Below are 21,139 nucleotides of genomic sequence, written 5' to 3'. Positions count from 1 at the left end.
ATGCCCCAAAACCAGGGCCCAGAGAAGAAATTAAACCCCAGGGCAGTGAACAGACCGAACTCACGTGGGCCCTGTTTGGTTGCAGCCTGAGCAGGAGACCTCGGTTGGTCCCCTCTGGGGAATGCCTCAATTGGTCGCCTCCAGGTGAGGCATTGGTCCATCCCCTGCAGTGGGGGCCGCGGCCGGTCCCTTCTCAGGCAGACAATGGGCACCACAACAACAACAACGATAGCAACAACAACTTGTACTCATAATATGAATATATATATATAGATATGTGTGTATTTACACACGACCAGCACATCGGCATCTTAGACAAAATGGCAGCAAGTACGGCTACCATCTTGGAAAAATGGCAAAAAAAATGCGCAGAGTGATCCCACAGTGCACGCAGTCACCCCAGACTGATCCCAGACTGCACCCAGGGATCCTACAGTGCATGCAGTCACCCCAGACTGATCCCAGACTGCACCCAGGAATCCCACAGTGCACGCAGTCATCCCAGACTGCACCCAGGAATGCAGTCACCCCAGACTGATCCGAGACTGCACCCAGTAATCCAGTGCATGCAGTCACCCCAGACTGCACCCAGGAATCCAATAGTGCACGCAGTCACCCCAGACTGATCCCAGACTGCACCCAGGAATCATACAGTGCACCCAGTCACCCCAGACTGCACCCAGGAATCCTACAGTGCACGCAGTCACCCAAGAATGACCCCAGACTGCACCCAGGGTTCCTACAGTGCATGCAGTCACACCAGACTGATCCCAGACTGCACCCAGGAATCCTACAGTGCACGCAGTCACCCCAGGCTGATCCCAGACTGCACCCAGGGATCGTAAAGTGCATGCAGTCACCCAGACTGAACCCAGACTGCACCCAGAGATGCTACACTGCACGCAGTCACGCCAGACTGATGCAAGACAGCACCCAGGGATCCGACAGTGCACCCAGTCAACCCAGACTGATCCCTGACTGCACCCAGGGATCCGACAGTGCACGCATTCACCCCAGACTGATCCCAGACTGCAGGCATGGATCCGACAGTGCACACAGTCACCACAGACTGATCCCAGACTGCTCACAAGGATCATACACTGCACCCAGTCACCCCAGATTGATCCCAGACTGCACCCAAGGATCCCAGGATGCACCCAGTCACCCCAGACTGATCCCAGACTGCACCCAGGAATCCTACAGTGCACGCAGTCACCCCAGACTGATCCCAGACTGCACCCAGTGATCCTACACTGCACCCAGTTACTCCAGACTGATCCCAGACTGCACCCACGGATCCCACAGTGCACGCAGTCACCCCTGACCTGTCACAGACTGCACCCAGGGATCCCAGAGTGCTCCCAGTTACCCCAACTGATCCCAAACTGCAACCAGGAAATCTACAGTGCACGCAGTTTCCCCAGATTGATCCCAGACTGCACCCAGGAATCCAACATTGCAAGCAGTCACCCCAGACTGATCCCAGACTGCACCCAGGGATCCTACAGTGCACGCAGTCACCCCAGACTGATCCCAGACTGCACCCAGGAATCCTAAAGTGCACGCAGTCACCCCAGACGGATCCCAGACTGCACCCAGTGATCCTACAGTGCACGCAGACACCCCAGACTGCATCCAGGCATCCTGCAGTGCACCCATTCACCGCAGACTGATCCTAGACTTCACCCAGCAATCCAACAGTGCACGCAGTCACCCGAGACTGATCCCAGACTGCACCCAGGAATCCTACAGTGCACCCAGTCACTCTAGACTGATCCCAGACTGCACCCAGGAATCCTACAGTGCATGCAGTCACCCCAGACTGATCCCAGACTGCACCCAGTGACCCGACAGTGCATGCAGTCACCGCAGTCTGGTCCTGGGTGCAGTCTGATCCCAGACTGCAACCAGGAATCCAACAGTGCATGCAGTGACCCCAGACTAATCCCAGACTGCTCCCATGTATCCAACAGTGCACCCAGTCACCCCAGACTGCACCCAGGATTCCGACAGTGCATGCAGTCACTCCAGACTGATCCCAGACTGCACCCAGGGATCCAACTGTGCACGCAGTCCCCCCAGACTGAACCCTGACTGCACCCAGGGATCGTACAGTGCACGCAGTCACCCCAGACTGATCCCAGACTGCACCCAGGAAACCTACATTGCACGCAGTCACACCAGACTAATCCCAGGCTGCACCCAGGAATCCTACAGTGCATGCAGTCACCCCAGACTGATCCCAGACTGCACCCAGTGACCCGACAGTGCATGCAGTCACCGCAGTCTGGTCCTGGGTGCAGTCTGATCCCAGACTGCAACCAGGAATCCAACAGTGCATGCAGTGACCCCAGACTAATCCCAGACTGCTCCCATGTATCCAACAGTGCACCCAGTCACCCCAGACTGCACCCAGGATTCCGACAGTGCATGCAGTCACTCCAGACTGATCCCAGACTGCACCCAGGGATCCAACTGTGCACGCAGTCCCGCCAGACTGAACCCTGACTGCACCCAGGGATCGTACAGTGCACGCAGTCACCCCAGACTGATCCCAGACTGCACCCAGGAAACCTACATTGCACGCAGTCACACCAGACTAATCCCAGGCTGCACCCAGGAATCCTACAGTGCACGCAGTCACACCAGACTAATCCCAGGCTGCACCCAGGGATCCGACTGTGTACGCATTCACCCAAGACTGATCCCAGACTGCACCAAGGGATCCTATATGCACCCAGTCACTCCCGAATGATCCCAGACTGCACGCAGGGATCCCAGAATGCACCCAGTCACGCCAGACTGATCGCAGACTGCACCCAGGGATCCAACAGTGCACGCAGTCACCCCAGACTGATCCCAGACCGCACCCAGGAAACCTACAGTGCACGCAGTCACACCAGACTGATCCCAGGCTGCACCCAGGGATCCTGCTATGTACGCATTCACCCCAGACTGATCCCAGACTGCACCCAGGGATCCTACAGTGCACGCAGTCACACCAGACTGATCCCAGACTGCAACAGCAATCCTACAGTGCACGCTGTCACCCCAGACTGATCCCAGACTGCACCCATGGAACCTGCAGTGCACGCTGTCACCCCAGACTGATCCCAGACTGCACCCATGGAACCTGCAGTGCACGCAGTCACCCCAGACTGAAACCAGACTGCACCCAGGAATCCTTCATTGCAAGCTGTCTCCCCAGACTGATCCCAGACTGCACACAGGGATCCTGCAGTGCACGCAGTCACACCAGACTGCAGCCAGGGATTATACAGTGCACACAGTCACCCCAGACTGAGCGCAGACTGGACACAGGGATCCTACAGTGCACGCAGTAACCCCAGACTGATCCCAGACTGCACCTGGGAATACTACATTGCACGCAGTCACCCCAGACTGATCCCAGACTGCACCCAGGGATCCTGCAGTGCACACAGTCACCCCAGACAGATCCCAAACTGCACCAAGGGATCCTGCAATGTACGCAGTCATCCCAGAATGATCCCAGACTGCACCCAGGGATCCAACAGTGCACGCAGTCACCCCAGACTGATCCCAGACTGCACCCAGGGATCCTGCAGTGCACACAGTCACCCCAGACTGATCCCAGACTGCACCCAGTGATCCCAGAGTGCACCCAGTCATCCCAGACTGATCCCAGACTGCACCAAGTGATCGGAAAGTGCACGCAGTCACCCCAGACTGATCCCCGACTGCACCCAGGGATCCTAGAGTGCACCCAGTCACCCCAGACTGATCCCAGACTGCACCCTGGGATCCCACAGTGCACGCAGTCACCCCAGACCTGTCCAAGACTGCACCTGGCGATTCCAGAGTGCACCAATTCACCCCGACTGATCCCGGATTGCACGCAGGAAATCTACACTGCAGGCAGTCACCCCAGATTGATCCCAGACTGCACCCAGGGATCCTACAGTGCACGCAGTCACCCCAGACTGATCCCAGACTGCACCCAGGGATACTACATTGCACGCAGTCACCCCAGACTGATCCCAGACTGCATCAAGGGATTCGACACTGCACCCAGTTACCCCAGACTAATCCCAGTCTGCACCCATGGATCCGACAGTGCACACAGTCACCCCAGACTGATCCCAGACTGCAACCATGAATCCTACAGTGCACGCAGTAAACCCAGACTGATCCCAGACTGCACTCAGGGAGCCTGCAGTGCACGCAGTCACCCCAGACTGATCCCAGACTGCACCCAGTGATCCTACAGTGCACGCAGTCACCCCAGACTGCACCCAGGAATCCTGCAATGCACGCAGTCACCCCAGACTGACCCCAGACTGCACCTAGGGAACGGAAGGGCAGGCAGTCACCCCAGACTGATCCCAGACTGCAACCAGGGATCCTACACTGCACCCAGTCACCCCAGACTATTCCCAGACTGCACCCAGGAAACCTACATTGCAAGCAGTCACACCAGACTGATCCCAGACTGCACCCAGGGATCCCACTATGCACGCAGTCACCCCAGACAGATCCCAGACTGCACCCAGGGATCCTAGAGTGCACCCAGTCACCCCAGACAGATCCCAGACTGCACCCAGGGATCCTAGATGAACCAGGTCACCCCAGACTGATCCCAGACTGCACCCAGGGATCCCACAGTGCACGCAGTCACCCCAGATCTGTCCCAGACTGCACCTAGCGATTCCAGCGTGCACCAAGTCACCCCGACTGATCCCGGACTGCACCCAGGAAATCTGCAGTGCAGGCAGTCACCCCAGATTGATCCCAGGCTGCACCCAGGGATCCTACAGTGCACGCAGTCACCCCAGACTGATCCCAGACTGCACCCAGGGATCCTACATTGCACGCAGTCACCCCAGACTGATCCCAGACTGCACCCAGGGATTCGACACTGCACGCAGTTACCCCAGACTAATCCCAATCTGCACCTTGTATCCGACAGTGCACACAGTCACCCCAGACTGATCCCAGACTGCAACCATGAATCCTACAGTGCACGCAGTAAACACAGACTGATCCCAGACTGCACTCAGGGAGCCTACAGTGCACGCAGTCACCCCAGACTGATCCCAGACTGCACCCAGTGATCCTACAGTGCACGCAGTCACCCCAGACTGCACCCAGGAATCCTGCAATGCACGCAGTCACCCCAGACTGATCCCAGACTGCACCCAGGGAACGTAAGTGCACGCAGTCACCCCAGACTGATCCCAGACTGCACCCAGGGATCCTACACTTCACGCAGTCACACCAGACTGCTCCCAGACTGCACCCAGGGATCCTACAGTGCACGCAGTAACCCCAGTCTTTCCCCAGACTGCACCCATGGATGCTACAGTGCACGCAGTCACCACAGACTGATCCCAGACTGCACCCAGTGATCCTACAGTGCACGCAGTCACCCCAGACTGATCCCAGACTGCACCCAGGAATCCTGCAGTGCACGCAGTCACCCCAGACTGATCCCAGACTGCACCCAGGGATCCTACAGTGCACACATTCATCCCAGACTGATCCCAGACTGCACCCAGGGATCCTACAGTGCACGCAGTCACCCCAGACTGATCCCAGACTGCTCCCAGGAATCCTACTTTGCACGCAGTCACCCCAGACTGATCCCAGACTGCACCCACGGATCCTACAGTGCACCCAGTCACCCCAGACTGATCCCAGACAACTCCCAGGAATCCTACAGTGCAGGCAATAATCCCAGACTAATCCCAGACTGCACCCATGGATACTACATTGCACGCAGTCACCCCAGACTGATCCCAGACGGCACCCAGGAAACCGACAGTGCACGCAATCACCCCACACTGATCCCAGACTGCACACAGGAAACTTGCAGTGCACGCAGTCTCCACAGACTGATCCCAGACTGAACCCAGGAATCCTACAGAGCACGCAGTCACCCCAGACTGATCCCAGACTGCACCCAGGGATCCCAGAGTGCACCCAGTCTCGCCAGACTGATCCCAGACTGCACCCAGGAATTCTACAGTGCACGCAGTAACCCCAGACTGATCCCAGACTGCACCCATGAATCCTACATTGCAGGCAGTCACCCAAGACTGATCCCAGACTGCACCCAGGGATCCTAATCTGCACGCATTCACCCCAGACTGATCCCAGACTGCTCCCAGGAATCCTACTTTGCACGCAGTCACCCCAGACTGATTCCAGACTGCACCCAGGGATCCTACAGTGCACGCAGTCACCCCAGACTGATCCCAGACTGCACCCCGGGATCCTACAGTGCACGCAGTCTCCCCAGACTGATCCCAGACTGCACCCAGGGATCCTGCACTGCACGCAGTCACACCAGACTGATCCCAGACTGCACCCAGGGATCCCAGAATGCACCCAGTCTCGCCAGACTGATCCCAGACTGCACCCAGGAATAATACAGTGCACGCAGTCACCGCAGACTGATCACAGACTGCACCCAGGGATCCTGGAGTGCACGCAGTCACCCAAGACTGATTCCAGACTGCACCCAGGGATCCCAGAGTGCACCCAGTCTCGCCAGACTGATCCCAGACTGCACCCAGGAATTCTACAGTGCACGCAGTCACCCCAGACTGATCCCAGACTGCACCGAGGGATCCCAGAGTGCACGCAGTCCACCCAGACTGATCCCAGACTGCACCCAGGGATCATACAGAGCACGCAGTCATCCCAGACTGATCCCAGACTGCACCCAGGGATCCTACAGTGCACACAGTCACCCCAGACTGATCCCAGACTGCACCCAGGGATCCTACAGTGCACGCTGTCAACCCAGACTGATCCCAGACTGCACCCAGGGATCCTACAGTGCACGCAGTCATCCCAGACTGATCCCAGAATGCAGCCACGGAACCTACACTGCACCCAGTCACCCCAGACTGATCCCAGACAACATCCAGGAATCCTGCAGTGCAGGCAATAATCCCAGACTAATCCCAGAATGCACCCATGGATCCTACAGTGCACGCAGTCACCCCAGACTGACCCCAGACTGCACACCCAGTAATCCTACATGCACCCAGTCACCCCAGACTGATCCCAGACGGCACCCAGGAACCCGACAGTGCACGCAATCACCCCACACTGATCCCAGACTGCACCCAGGAATCCTACAGAGCATGCAGTCACCCCAGACTGATCCCAGACTGCACCCAGGGATCCTGCACTGCACGCAGTCACACCAGACTGATCCCAGACTGCACCCAGGGATCCCAGAGTGCACCCAGTCTCGCCAGACTGATCCCAGACTGCACCCAGGAATTCTACAGTGCACGCAGTCACCCCAGACTGATCCCAGACTGCACCCAGGGATCGCACAGTCCACGCAGTCTCCCCAGATTGATCCCAGTCTGCACCCAGGGATCGTACAGTGCACGCAGTCTCCCCAGACTGATCCCAGACTGCACCCAGGGATCCTACAGTGCACTCAGTAACCCCAGACTGATCCCAGACTGCACCCATGAATCCTCCATTGCAGGCAGTCACCCCAGACTGATCCCAGACGACATCCAGGGATCCTACTGTGCACGCAGTCACCCGAGACTGATCACAGACTTAACCCAGGGATCCCAGAGTGCACGCAGTCACCCCAGACTGATCCCAGACTGCACCCAGGGATCCCAGATTGCACGCACTCACCCAGACTGATCCCAGACTGAACCCAGGGATTCCAGAGTGCACAAAGTCATCCCAGACTGATTCCAAACTGCAGCCAGGAATTCTACAGTGCACGCAGTCACCCCAGACTGATCCCAGACTTCACCCTGGGATCGGACAGTGCACGCAGTCACCGCAGACTGATCACAGACTGCACCCAGGGATCCTGGAGTGCACGCAATCAACCCACACTGATCCCAGACTGCACCCAGGAATCCTACAGAGCACGCAGTCTCGCCAGACTGATCCCAGACTGCACCCATGAATCCTGCAGTGCACGCAGTCAACCCAGACTGATCCCAGACTGCACCCAGGGAGCCCAGACTGCACACAGTCTACCCAGACAGATCCCAGACTGCACCCAGGGATCCTAAAATGCACCCAGTCACCCCAGACTGATCCCAGACTGCACCCAGGGATCCCAGAGTGCACCCAGTCACGCCAGACTGATCCCAGACTGCACCCAGGAATTCTACAGTGCACGCAGTCACCCCAGACTGATCCCAGACTGCACCCAGGGATCCCAGAGTGCACGCAGTCTACCCAGACTGATCCCAGACTGCACCCAGGGATCATACAGAGCACGCAGTCACCCCAGAATGATCCCAGACTGCACCCAGGGATCCTGTAGTGCACGCAGTCAACCCAGACTGCACCCAGGGATCCCAGAGTGCACGCAGTCTTCCCAGACTGATCCCAGACTGCACCCAGGGATCCTAAAATGCACCCAGTCACCCCAGACTGATCCAAGACTGCACCCAGGGATCCCAGAGTGCACCCAGTCACGCCAGACTGATCCCAGACTGCACCCTGGAATTCTACAGTTCACGCAGTCACTCCTGACTGAACCCAGACTGCACCCAGTGATCGAACAGTGCATGCAGTCTCCCCAGACTGATCCCAGACTGCACCCATGAATCCTACAGTGCAGGCAGTCACCCCAGACTGATCCCAGACTGCACCCAGGGATCGCACAGTGCACACAGTCTCCCCAGACTGATCCCATTCTGCACCCAGGGATCGTACAGTGCACGCAGTCTCCCCAGACTGATCCCAGACTGCACCCAGGGATCCTACAGTGCACTCAGTAAACCGAGACTGATCCCAGACAGCACCCAGGAAACCGGCAGTGCACGCAGTCACCCCAGACTGATCCCAGACTGCACCCAGGAATTCTACAGAGCACGCAGTCACCCCAGACTGATCCAAGACTGCACCCAGGGATGCTGCACTGCACGCAGTCATCCCAGACTGACCCCAGACTGCACCCAGGGTTCCCAGTGTGCACGCAGTCCACCTGGACTGATCCCAGACTGCACCCAGGGATCTGAAAATGCACCCAGTCACCCCAGACTTATCCCAGACTGCACCCAGGGATACCAGATTGCACCCAGTTTCGCCAGACTGATCCCAGACTGCGCCCAGGAATTCTACAGTGCACGCAGTCTCCCCAGACTGATCCTAGTCTGCACCCAGGGATCGGACAGTGCACGCAGTCACCCCAGACTGATCTCAGACTGCACCCAGGGATCCTGGAGTGCACGCAGTCACCACAGACTGATCCCAGACTGCACCCATGATGCTACAGTGCACGCAGTCACCCCAGACTGATCCCAGAATGCACCCAGTGATCCTACAGTGCACGCAGTCACCCCAGACTGATCCCAGACTGCACCCAGGAATCCTGCAGTGCACGCAGTCACCCCAGACTGATCCCAGACTGCACCCAGGGATCCGACAGTGCATGCAGTCATCCCAGACTGATCCCAGACTGCACCCATGGATCCTACTGTGCACGCAGTCACCCCAGACTGATCCCAGACTGCACCCAGGAATCTAACAATGCATGCAGTCACCCCAGACTGATCCTAGACTGCACCCATGGATCCTACAGTGCACGCAGTCACCCCAGACTGATCCCAGACTGCACCCAGGAATCCTCCATTGCAGGCAGTCAGCCCAGACTGATCCCAGACTACATCCAGGGATCCTACTGTGCACGCAGTCACCCTAGACTGATCACAGACTTAACCCAGGGATCCCAGAGTGCACGCAGTCACCCCAGACTGATCCCAGACTGCACCCAGGGATCCCAGATTGCACGCAGTCACCCAGACTGATCCCAGACTGAACCCAGGGATTCCAGAGTGCAAAAAGTCATCCCAGACTGATTCCAAACTGCAGCCAGGAATTCTACAGTGCACGCAGTCACCCCAGACTGATCCTAGACTGCACCCATGGATCCTACAGTGCACGCAGTCACCCCAGACTGATCCCAGACTGCACCCATGGATCCGACAGTGCACGCAGTCACCCCAGACTGATCCCAGACTGCACCCAGGTATCTAACAATGCATGCAGTCACCCCAGACTGATCCTAGACTGCACCCATGGATCCTACAGTGCACGCAGTCACCCCAGACTGATCCCAGACTGCACCCAGGAATCCGACATTGCACGCAGTCTCCACAGACTGATCCCAGACTGAACCCAGGAATCCTACAGAGCACGCAGTCACCCCAGACTGATCCCAGACTGCACCCAGGGATCCCAGAGTGCACCCAGTCTCGCCAGACTGATCCCAGACTGCACCCAGGAATTCTACAGTGCACGCAGTAACCCCAGACTGATCCCAGACTGCACCCATGAATCCTACATTGCAGGCAGTCACCCAAGACTGATCCCAGACTGCACCCAGGGATCCTAATCTGCACGCATTCACCCCAGACTGATCCCAGACTGCTCCCAGGAATCCTACTTTGCACGCAGTCACCCCAGACTGATTCCAGACTGCACCCAGGGATCCTACAGTGCACGCAGTCACCCCAGACTGATCCCAGACTGCACCCCGGGATCCTACAGTGCACGCAGTCTCCCCAGACTGATCCCAGACTGCACCCAGGGATCCTGCACTGCACGCAGTCACACCAGACTGATCCCAGACTGCACCCAGGGATCCCAGAATGCACCCAGTCTCGCCAGACTGATCCCAGACTGCACCCAGGAATAATACAGTGCACGCAGTCACCGCAGACTGATCCCAGACTGCACCGAGGGATCCCAGAGTGCACGCAGTCTACCCAGACTGATCCCAGACTGCACCCAGGAATAATACAGTGCACGCAGTCACCCCAGACTGATCCCAGACTGCACCGAGGGATCCCAGAGTGCACGCAGTCTACCCAGACTGATCCCAGACTGCACCCAGGGATCATACAGAGCACGCAGTCATCCCAGACTGATCCCAGACTGCACCCAGGGATCCTACAGTGCACACAGTCACCCCAGACTGATCCCAGACTGCACCCAGGGATCCTACAGTGCACGCAGTCAACCCAGACTGATCCCAGACTGCACCCAGGGATCCTACAGTGCACGCAGTCATCCCAGACTGATCCCAGAATGCAGCCACGGAACCTACACTGCACCCAGTCACCCCAGACTGATCCCAGACAACACCCAGGAATCCTACAGTGCAGGCAATAATCCCAGACTAATCCCAGAATGCACCCATGGATCCTACAGTGCACGCAGTCACCCCAGACTGACCCCAGACTGCACACCCAGTAATCCTACATGCACCCAGTCACCCCAGACTGATCCCAGACGCCACCCAGGAACCCGACAGTGCAGACAATCACCCCACACTGATCCCAGACTGCACCCAGGAATCCTACAGAGCATGCAGTCACCCCAGACTGATCCCAGACTGCACCCAGGGATCCTGCACTGCACGCAGTCACACCAGACTGATCCCAGACTGCACCCAGGGATCCCAGAGTGCACCCAGTCTCGCCAGACTGATCCCAGACTGCACCCAGGAATTCTACAGTGCACGCAGTCACCCCAGACTGATCCCAGACTGCACCCAGGGATCGCACAGTCCACGCAGTCTCCCCAGATTGATCCCAGTCTGCACCCAGGGATCGTACAGTGCACGCAGTCTCCCCAGACTGATCCCAGACTGCACCCAGGGATCCTACAGTGCACTCAGTAACCCCAGACTGATCCCAGACTGCACCCATGAATCCTCCATTGCAGGCAGTCACCCCAGACTGATCCCAGACTACATCCAGGGATCCTACTGTGCACGCAGTCACCCGAGACTGATCACAGACTTAACCCAGGGATCCCAGAGTGCACGCAGTCACCCCAGACTGATCCCAGACTGCACCCAGGGATCCCAGATTGCACGCACTCACCCAGACTGATCCCAGACTGAACCCAGGGATTCCAGAGTGCACAAAGTCATCCCAGACTGATTCCAAACTGCAGCCAGGAATTCTACAGTGCACGCAGTCACCCCAGACTGATCCCAGACTTCACCCTGGGATCGGACAGTGCACGCAGTCACCGCAGACTGATCCCAGACTGCACCCAGGAATCCTACAGAGCACGCAGTCTCGCCAGACTGATCCCAGACTGCACCCATGAATTCTACAGTGCACGCAGTCACCCCAGACTGATCCCAGACTGCACCCAGGGATCGGACAGTGCACGCAGTCACCGCAGACTGATCACAGACTGCACCCAGGGATCCTGGAGTGCACGCAGTCACCCCAGACTGTTCCCAGACTGCACCCAGGGATCCCAGATTGCACCCAGTCTCGCTAGACTGATCCCAGACTGCACCCAGGAATTCTACAGTGCACGCAGTCACCCCAGACTGATCCCAGACTGCACCCAGGGATCCCAGAGTGCACGCAGTCTACCCAGACTGATCCCAGACTGCACCCAGGGATCATACAGAGCACGCAGTCACCCCAGAATGATCCCAGACTGCACCCAGGGATCCTGCAGTGCACGCAGTCAACCCAGACTGCACCCAGGGATCCCAGAGTGCACGCAGTCTTCCCAGACTGATCCCAGACTGCACCCAGGGATCCTAAAATGCACCCAGTCACCCCAGACTGATCCAAGACTGCACCCAGGGATCCCAGAGTGCACCCAGTCACGCCAGACTGATCCCAGACTGCACCCTGGAATTCTACAGTTCACGCAGTCACTCCTGACTGAACCCAGACTGCACCCAGTGATCGAACAGTGCATGCAGTCTCCCCAGACTGATCCCAGACTGCACCCAGGGATCCGACAGTGCACTCAGTAACCCCAGACTGATCCCAGACTGCACCCATGAATCCTACAGTGCAGGCAGTCACCCCAGACTGATCCCAGACTGCACCCAAGGATCGCACAGTGCACACAGTCTCCCCAGACTGATCCCATTCTGCACCCAGGGATCGTACAGTGCACGCAGTCTCCCCAGACTGATCCCAGACTGCACCCAGGGATCCTACAGTGCACTCAGTAAACCGAGACTGATCCCAGACAGCACCCAGGAAACCGGCAGTGCACGCAGTCACCCCAGACTGATCCCAGACTGCACCCAGGAATTCTACAGAGCACGCAGTCACCCTAGACTGCTCCAAGACTGCACCCAGGGATACTGCACTGCACGCAGTCATCCCAGACTGACCCCAGACTGCACCCAGGGTTCCCAGTGTGCACGCAGTCCACCTGGACTGATCCCAGACTGCACCCAGGGATCTGCAAATGCACCCAGTCACCCCAGACTTATCCCAGACTGCACCCAGGGATACCAGATTGCACCCAGTTTCGCCAGACTGATCCCAGACTGCGCCCAGGAATTCTACAGTGCACGCAGTCTCCCCAGACTGATCCTAGTCTGCACCCAGGGATCGGACAGTGCACGCAGTCACCCCAGACTGATCTCAGACTGCACCCAGGGATCCTGGAGTGCACGCAGTCACCACAGACTGATCCCAGACTGCACCCATGATGCTACAGTGCACGCAGTCACCCCAGACTGATCCCAGACTGCACCCAGGAATCCTGCAGTGCACGCAGTCACCCCAGACTGATCCCAGACTGCACCCAGGGATCCGACAGTGCATGCAGTCATCCCAGACTGATCCCAGACTGCACCCATGGATCCTACTGTGCACGCAGTCACCCCAGACTGATCGCAGACTGCACCCAGGAATCTAACAATGCATGCAGTCACCCCAGACTGATCCTAGACTGCACCCATGGATCCTACAGTGCACGCAGTCACCCCAGACTGATCCCAGACTGCACCCAGGAATCCTCCATTGCAGGCAGTCACCCCAGACTGATCCCAGACTACATCCAGGGATCCTACTGTGCACGCAGTCACCCTAGACTGATCACAGACTTAACCCAGGGATCCCAGAGTGCACGCAGTCACCCCAGACTGATCCCAGACTGCACCCAGGGATCCGACAGTGCATGCAGTCATCCCAGACTGATCCCAAACTGCAGCCAGGAATTCTACAGTGCACGCAGTCACCCCAGACTGATCCTAGACTGCACCCATGGATCCTACAGTGCACGCAGTCACCCCAGACTGATCCCAGACTGCACCCATGGATCCTACAGTGCACGCAGTCACCCCAGACTGATCCCAGACTGCACCCAGGAATCCTACAGAGCACGCAGTCTCGCCAGACTGATCCCAGACTGCACCCATGAATTCTACAGTGCACGCAGTCACCCCAGACTGATCCCAGACTGCACCCAGGGATCGGACAGTGCACGCAGTCACCGCAGACTGATCACAGACTGCACCCAGGGATCCTGGAGTGCACGCAGTCACCCCAGACTGTTCCCAGACTGCACCCAGGGATCCCAGATTGCACTCAGTCTCGCTAGACTGATCCCAGACTGCACCCAGGAATTCTACAGTGCACGCAGTCACCCCAGACTGATCCCAGACTGCACCCAGGGATCCCAGAGTGCACGCAGTCTACCCAGACTGATCCCAGACTGCACCCAGGGATCATACAGAGCACGCAGTCACCCCAGAATGATCCCAGACTGCACCCAGGGATCCTGCAGTGCACGCAGTCAACCCAGACTGCACCCAGGGATCCCAGAGTGCACGCAGTCTTCCCAGACTGATCCCAGACTGCACCCAGGGATCCTAAAATGCACCCAGTCACCCCAGACTGATCCAAGACTGCACCCAGGGATCCCAGAGTGCACCCAGTCACGCCAGACTGATCCCAGACTGCACCCTGGAATTCTACAGTTCACGCAGTCACTCCTGACTGAACCCAGACTGCACCCAGTGATCGAACAGTGCATGCAGTCTCCCCAGACTGATCCCAGACTGCACCCAGGGATCCGACAGTGCACTCAGTAACCCCAGACTGATCCCAGACTGCACCCATGAATCCTACAGTGCAGGCAGTCACCCCAGACTGATCCCAGACTGCACCCAAGGATCGCACAGTGCACACAGTCTCCCCAGACTGATCCCATTCTGCACCCAGGGATCGTACAGTGCACGCATGCTCCCCAGACTGATCCCAGACTGCACCCAGGGATCCTACAGTGCACTCAGTAAACCGAGACTGATCCCAGACAGCACCCAGGAAACCGGCAGTGCACGCAGTCACCCCAGACTGATCCCAGACTGCACCCAGGAATTCTACAGAGCACGCAGTCACCCCAGACTGCTCCAAGACTGCACCCAGGGATACTGCACTGCACGCAGTCATCCCAGACTGACCCCAGACTGCACCCAGGGTTCCCAGTGTGCACGCAGTCCACCTGGACTGATCCCAGACTGCACCCAGGGATCTGAAAATGCACCCAGTCACCCCAGACTTATCCCAGACTGCACCCAGGGATACCAGATTGCACCCAGTTTCGCCAGACTGATCCCAGACTGCGCCCAGGAATTCTACAGTGCACGCAGTCTCCCCAGACTGATCCTAGTCTGCACCCAGGGATCGGACAGTGCACGCAGTCACCCCAGACTGATCTCAGACTGCACCCAGGGATCCTGGAGTGCACGCAGTCACCACAGACTGATCCCAGACTGCACCCATGATGCTACAGTGCACGCAGTCACCCCAGACTGATCCCAGACTGCACCCAGGAATCCTGCAGTGCACGCAGTCACCCCAGACTGATCCCAGACTGCACCCAGGGATCCGACAGTGCATGCAGTCATCCCAGACTGATCCCAGACTGCACCCATGGATCCTACTGTGCACGCAGTCACCCCAGACTGATCGCAGACTGCACCCAGGAATCTAACAATGCATGCAGTCACCCCAGACTGATCCTAGACTGCACCCATGGATCCTACAGTGCACGCAGTCACCCCAGACTGATCCCAGACTGCACCCAGGAATCCTCCATTGCAGGCAGTCACCCCAGACTGATCCCAGACTACATCCAGGGATCCTACTGTGCACGCAGTCACCCTAGACTGATCACAGACTTAACCCAGGGATCCCAGAGTGCACGCAGTCACCCCAGACTGATCCCAGACTGCACCCAGGGATCCGACAGTGCATGCAGTCATCCCAGACTGATCCCAAACTGCAGCCAGGAATTCTACAGTGCACGCAGTCACCCCAGACTGATCCTAGACTGCACCCATGGATCCTACAGTGCACGCAGTCACCCCAGACTGATCCCAGACTGCACCCATGGATCCTACAGTGCACGCAGTCACCCCAGACTGATCCCAGACTGCACCCAGGAATCTAACAATGCATGCAGTCACCCCAGACTGATCCTAGACTGCACCCATGGATCCTACAGTGCACGCAGTCACACCAGACTGATCCCAGACTTCACCCAGGAATCCGACATTGCACGCAGTCACCACAGACTGATCCCAGACTGCACCCAGGAATCCTACAGAGCACGCACTCACCCCAGACAGATCCCAGACTGCACCCAGGGAACCTACAGTGCACGCAGTCACACCAGACTGATCCCAGACTGCACCCAGGGATCCTAATGTGCACGCATTCACCCATAACTGATCCCAGACTGCACCCAGGGATCCTGCAGTGCACCCAATCACGCCAGACTGATCCCAGACAGAAACCAGGGATCACACATTGCACGCAGTAACCCCTGACCTGTCCCAGACTGCACCCAGGGATCCCAGAGTGCACCCAGTCACCCCGACTGATCCCAGACTGCACCCAGGAAATCTACAGTGCACGCAGTTAACCCAGACTGATCCGAGACTGCACCCAGGGATCCTGCAGTGCACGCAGTCACCGCAGACTAATCCCAGACAGCACCCATGTATCCTACAGTGCACACAGTCATCCCAGACTGATCCCAGACTGCACCCTGGGTTCCGACACTGCACCCAGTCACCCCAGACGGAGCCCAGACTGCACACAGGGATTCTACAGTGCACGCAGTAACCCCAGACAGATCCCAAACTGCACCCAGGTATCCTGCAGTACATGCAGTCACCCCAGACTGATCCCAGACTGCACCCACGGATCCTACAATGCAGCCAGTCACACTAGACTGATTCCAGACTGCACCCAGGAAATCTACATTGCACGCAGTCACCCCAGACTGATCCCAGACTGCAGCCACGGATCCTACAGTGCACGCAGTAACTCCTGACTGATCACAGACTGCACCCAGGGATCCTACATTGCACGCAGTCACCCCAGACTGCACCCAGGAATCCTGCAGTGCACGCAGTAACCCGAGGCTGATCCCAGACTGCACCCAGGGATCCGACATTGCACGCAGTCACCCCAGACTGATCCCAGACTGCACCCAGGAATCCTACAGAGCACGCACTCACCCCAGACAGATCCCAGACTGCACCCAGGGATCCTGCAGTGCACGCAGTCAACACAGACTGATCCCAGACTGCACCAAGGGATCCCAGAGTGCACACAGTCGACCCAGACAGATCCCAGACTGCACCCAGGGATCCTAAAATGCACCCAGTCACCCCAGACTGATCCCAGACTGCACCCAGGGATGCCAGAGTGCACCCAGTCACCCCAAACTGATCCCAGACTTCACCCAGGAATCCGACATTGCACGCAGTCACCCCAGACCTTTCCCAGACTGCACCCAGGGATGCCAGAGTGCACCCAGTCACCCCAAACTGATCCCAGACTTCAACCAGGAATCCGACATTGCACGCAGTCACCCCAGACTGATCCCAGACTGCACCCAGTTATCCTACATTGCAGGCAGTCACCCCAGACTAATCCCAGACTGCACCCATGGATCGTACAGTGCACGCAATCATCCCAGACTGATCCCAGACTGCACCCAGTAATCCTAAATGCAGCCAGTCACCCCAGACTGATCCCAGACTGCACCCAGTAATCCTACATGCACCCTGTCACCCCAGACTGATGCCAGACTGCACCCAGGGATCGGACAGTGCACGCAGTCAACCCAGACTGCACCCAGTAAACCTACAGTGCAATCAGTCACCCCAGACTGATCCCAGACTGCACCCAGGGATCCTACAGTTCACGCAGTAACCCCAGACTGATCCCAGACGGCACCCAGGGATCCTGCAGTGCACGCAGTCACCCCAGACTGATCCCAGACTGCAGACACGGATCCCAGAGTGCACCACGTCATCCCAGACTGATCCCAGACTGCAACCAGGAAATCTACTGTGCACGCAGTCACCCCAGCCTGATCCCAGACTGCACCCAGGATTCCTACAGTGCACGCAGTCCCCACAGACTGATCCCAGACTGCACCCAGGGATCCTAAAGTGCACCCAGACACCCCGGACTGATCCCAGACTGCACCCACGGATCCCAGAGTGCACCCAGTCACCCCAGACTGATCCCAGACTGCACCCACGGATCCTACAATGCACACAGTCACCCCAGACTGATCACAGACTGCACCCAGGGATCCCAGAATGCACCCAGTCACCCCAGACTGTTCACAGACTGCACCCAGGGATCCTGCAGTGCACGGAGTCACCGCAGATTGATCCCAGACTGCACCCAGGGATCGTACAGTGCACGCAGTCACCCCAGACTGATCCCAGACTGCACCCAGGGATCCAAATGTGCACGCATTGACCCCTAACTGATCCCAGACTGCACCCAGTCAACCCAGACTGATCAAAGACTGCACCCAGGGATCCTGCAGTGCACACAGTCACCCCAGACTGATCTCAGACTGCACTCAGTAATCCTATATGCACCCAGTCAACCCAGACTGATCCCAGACTGCACCCAGCGATACGACAGTGCACGCAGTCACCCCAGACTGATCTCAGACTGCACCCAGGGATACGACAGTGCACGCAGTCATCCCAGACTGATCCCAGACTGCACCCAGGAATCCAACGGGGCACGCAGTCACCCCAGTCATATCTCAGACTGCACCCAGGGATCCTACATTGCATGCAGTCACCCCAGACTGATCCCAGACAGCACCCATGGATCCTACAGTGCACTCAGTCACCCCAGACTGATCCCAGACTGCACCCAGGAATCCGACATTGCACGCAGTCACCACAGACTGATCCCAGACCGCACCAAGGAATCATACAGTGCACCCAGTCACCCCAGACTTATTCCAGACTGCACCAAGGAATCCTCCAGTGCACGCTGTCACCCCAGATTGATCCCAGACAGCACCCATTGATCCTACATTGCACGCAGTCACCCCAGACTAATCTCAGACTGCACCCAGGAATCCTACAGTGCATGTAGTCACAACAGACTGATCCCAGACAGCACCCAGTCATCCTACAGTGCACGCAGTCACCCCAGACTGATCCCAGACTGCACCCATGAATCCTACAGAGCACGCACTCACACCAGACAGATCCCAGACTGCACCCAGGGATCCTGCAGTGCACGCAGTCAACCCAGACTGATCCCAGACTGCACCCAGGGAGCCTAGAGTGCACGCAGTCCACCAAGACAGATCCCAGACTGCACCCAGGGATCCTAAAATGCACCCAGTCACCCCAGACTGATCCCAGACTGCACCCAGGGATCCCAGAGTGCACCCAGTCATGCCAGACTGATCCCAGACTGCACCCAGGAATTCTACAGTGCACGCAGTACCCTCAGACTGATCCCAGACTGCACCCAGGGATCCAACAGTGCACTCAGTTAACCCAGACTGATCCCAGACTGCACCCATGAATCCAACAGTGCAGGCAGTCACCCCAGACTGATCCCAGATTGCATCCAGGGATCCTACTGTGCACGCAGTCACCCCAGACTGATCCCAGACTGCACCCAGTCATCCTACAGTGCACGCAGTCACCCCAGACTGATCCCAGACTGCACCCATGAATCCTACAGAGCACGCACTCACACCAGACAGATCCCAGACTGCACCCAGGGATCCTGCAGTGCACGCAGTCAACCCAGACTGATCCCAGACTGCACCCAGGGAAACCAGAGTGCACGCAGTCTACCCAGACAGATCCCAGACTGCACCCAGGGATCCTAAAATGCACCCAGTCTCCCCAGACTGATCCCAGACTGCACCCAGGGATCCCAGAGTGCACCCAGTCACGCCAGACTGATCCCAGACTGCACCCAGGAATTCTACAGTGCACGCAGTACCCTCAGACTGATCCCAGACTGCACCCAGGGATCCAACAGTGCACTCAGTTAACCCAGACTGATCCCAGACTGCACCCATGAATCCAACAGTGCAGGCAGTCACCCCAGACTGATCCCAGATTGCATCCAGGGATCCTACTGTGCACGCAGTCACCCCAGACTGATCCCAGACTGCACCCAGGGATCCCAGAGTGCACGCAGTCACCCAGACTGATCCCAGACTGCACCCATGGATCCGACAGTGCACGCTTTCACCCCAGACTGATCACAGACTGCACCCAGGGATCCCAGAGTGCACCAAGTCAGCACAGACTGATCCCAGACTGAAGCCAGGAAATCTGCAGTGCACGCAGTCACCCCAGACTGATCCCAGACTGCACCCAGACATCCTGCAGTGCACGCAGTCACGCCACCCTGATCCCAGACTGCAGCCACGGATCCCAGAGTGCACCAAGTCATCCCAGACTGATCCCAGACTGCAGCCAGGAAATCTACAGTGCACGCAGTCATCCCAGACTGATCCCAGACTGCACCCAGGTATTCCAGAATGCACCTCGTCACCACATTGTGATCCCAGACTGCACCCAGTGATCCTACAGTGCACGCAGTCACCCCAGACTGATCCCAGACTGAACCCAGGGATCCCACAGTGCACGCAGTCACCCCAGACTGCACCCAGTGATCCTACAGTGCACGCAGTCACCCCAGACTGCACCCAGTGATCCTACAGTGCACGCAGTCACCCCAGACTGATCCCAGACTGCACCCAGGGATCCTGCAGTGCTCGCAGTCACCCCAGACTGCACCCAGTGATCCTACAGTGCACGCAGTCAACCAAGACTGATTCCAGACTGCACCCAGGGATCCCAGATTGCACGCAGTCTAGCCAGACTGATCCCAGACTGCACCCAGGGATCCCAGAGAGCACCCAGTCACGCCAGACTGATCCCAGACTGCACACAGGTATTCTGCAGTGCACGCAGTACACCCAGACTGATCCCAGACTGCAGCCAGGGATCGTACAGTGCACTCAGTAACACCAGACTGATCCCATACTGCACCCATGAATACTACAG

The sequence above is a fragment of the Heptranchias perlo genome, unplaced genomic scaffold (assembly GCF_035084215.1).
Source record: "Heptranchias perlo isolate sHepPer1 unplaced genomic scaffold, sHepPer1.hap1 HAP1_SCAFFOLD_62, whole genome shotgun sequence".
Classification (NCBI taxonomy): Eukaryota; Metazoa; Chordata; class Chondrichthyes; order Hexanchiformes; family Hexanchidae; genus Heptranchias; species Heptranchias perlo.
The sequence above is the reverse complement of the archived record's forward strand: the minus strand, read 5'-3'. Positions refer to the sequence as shown.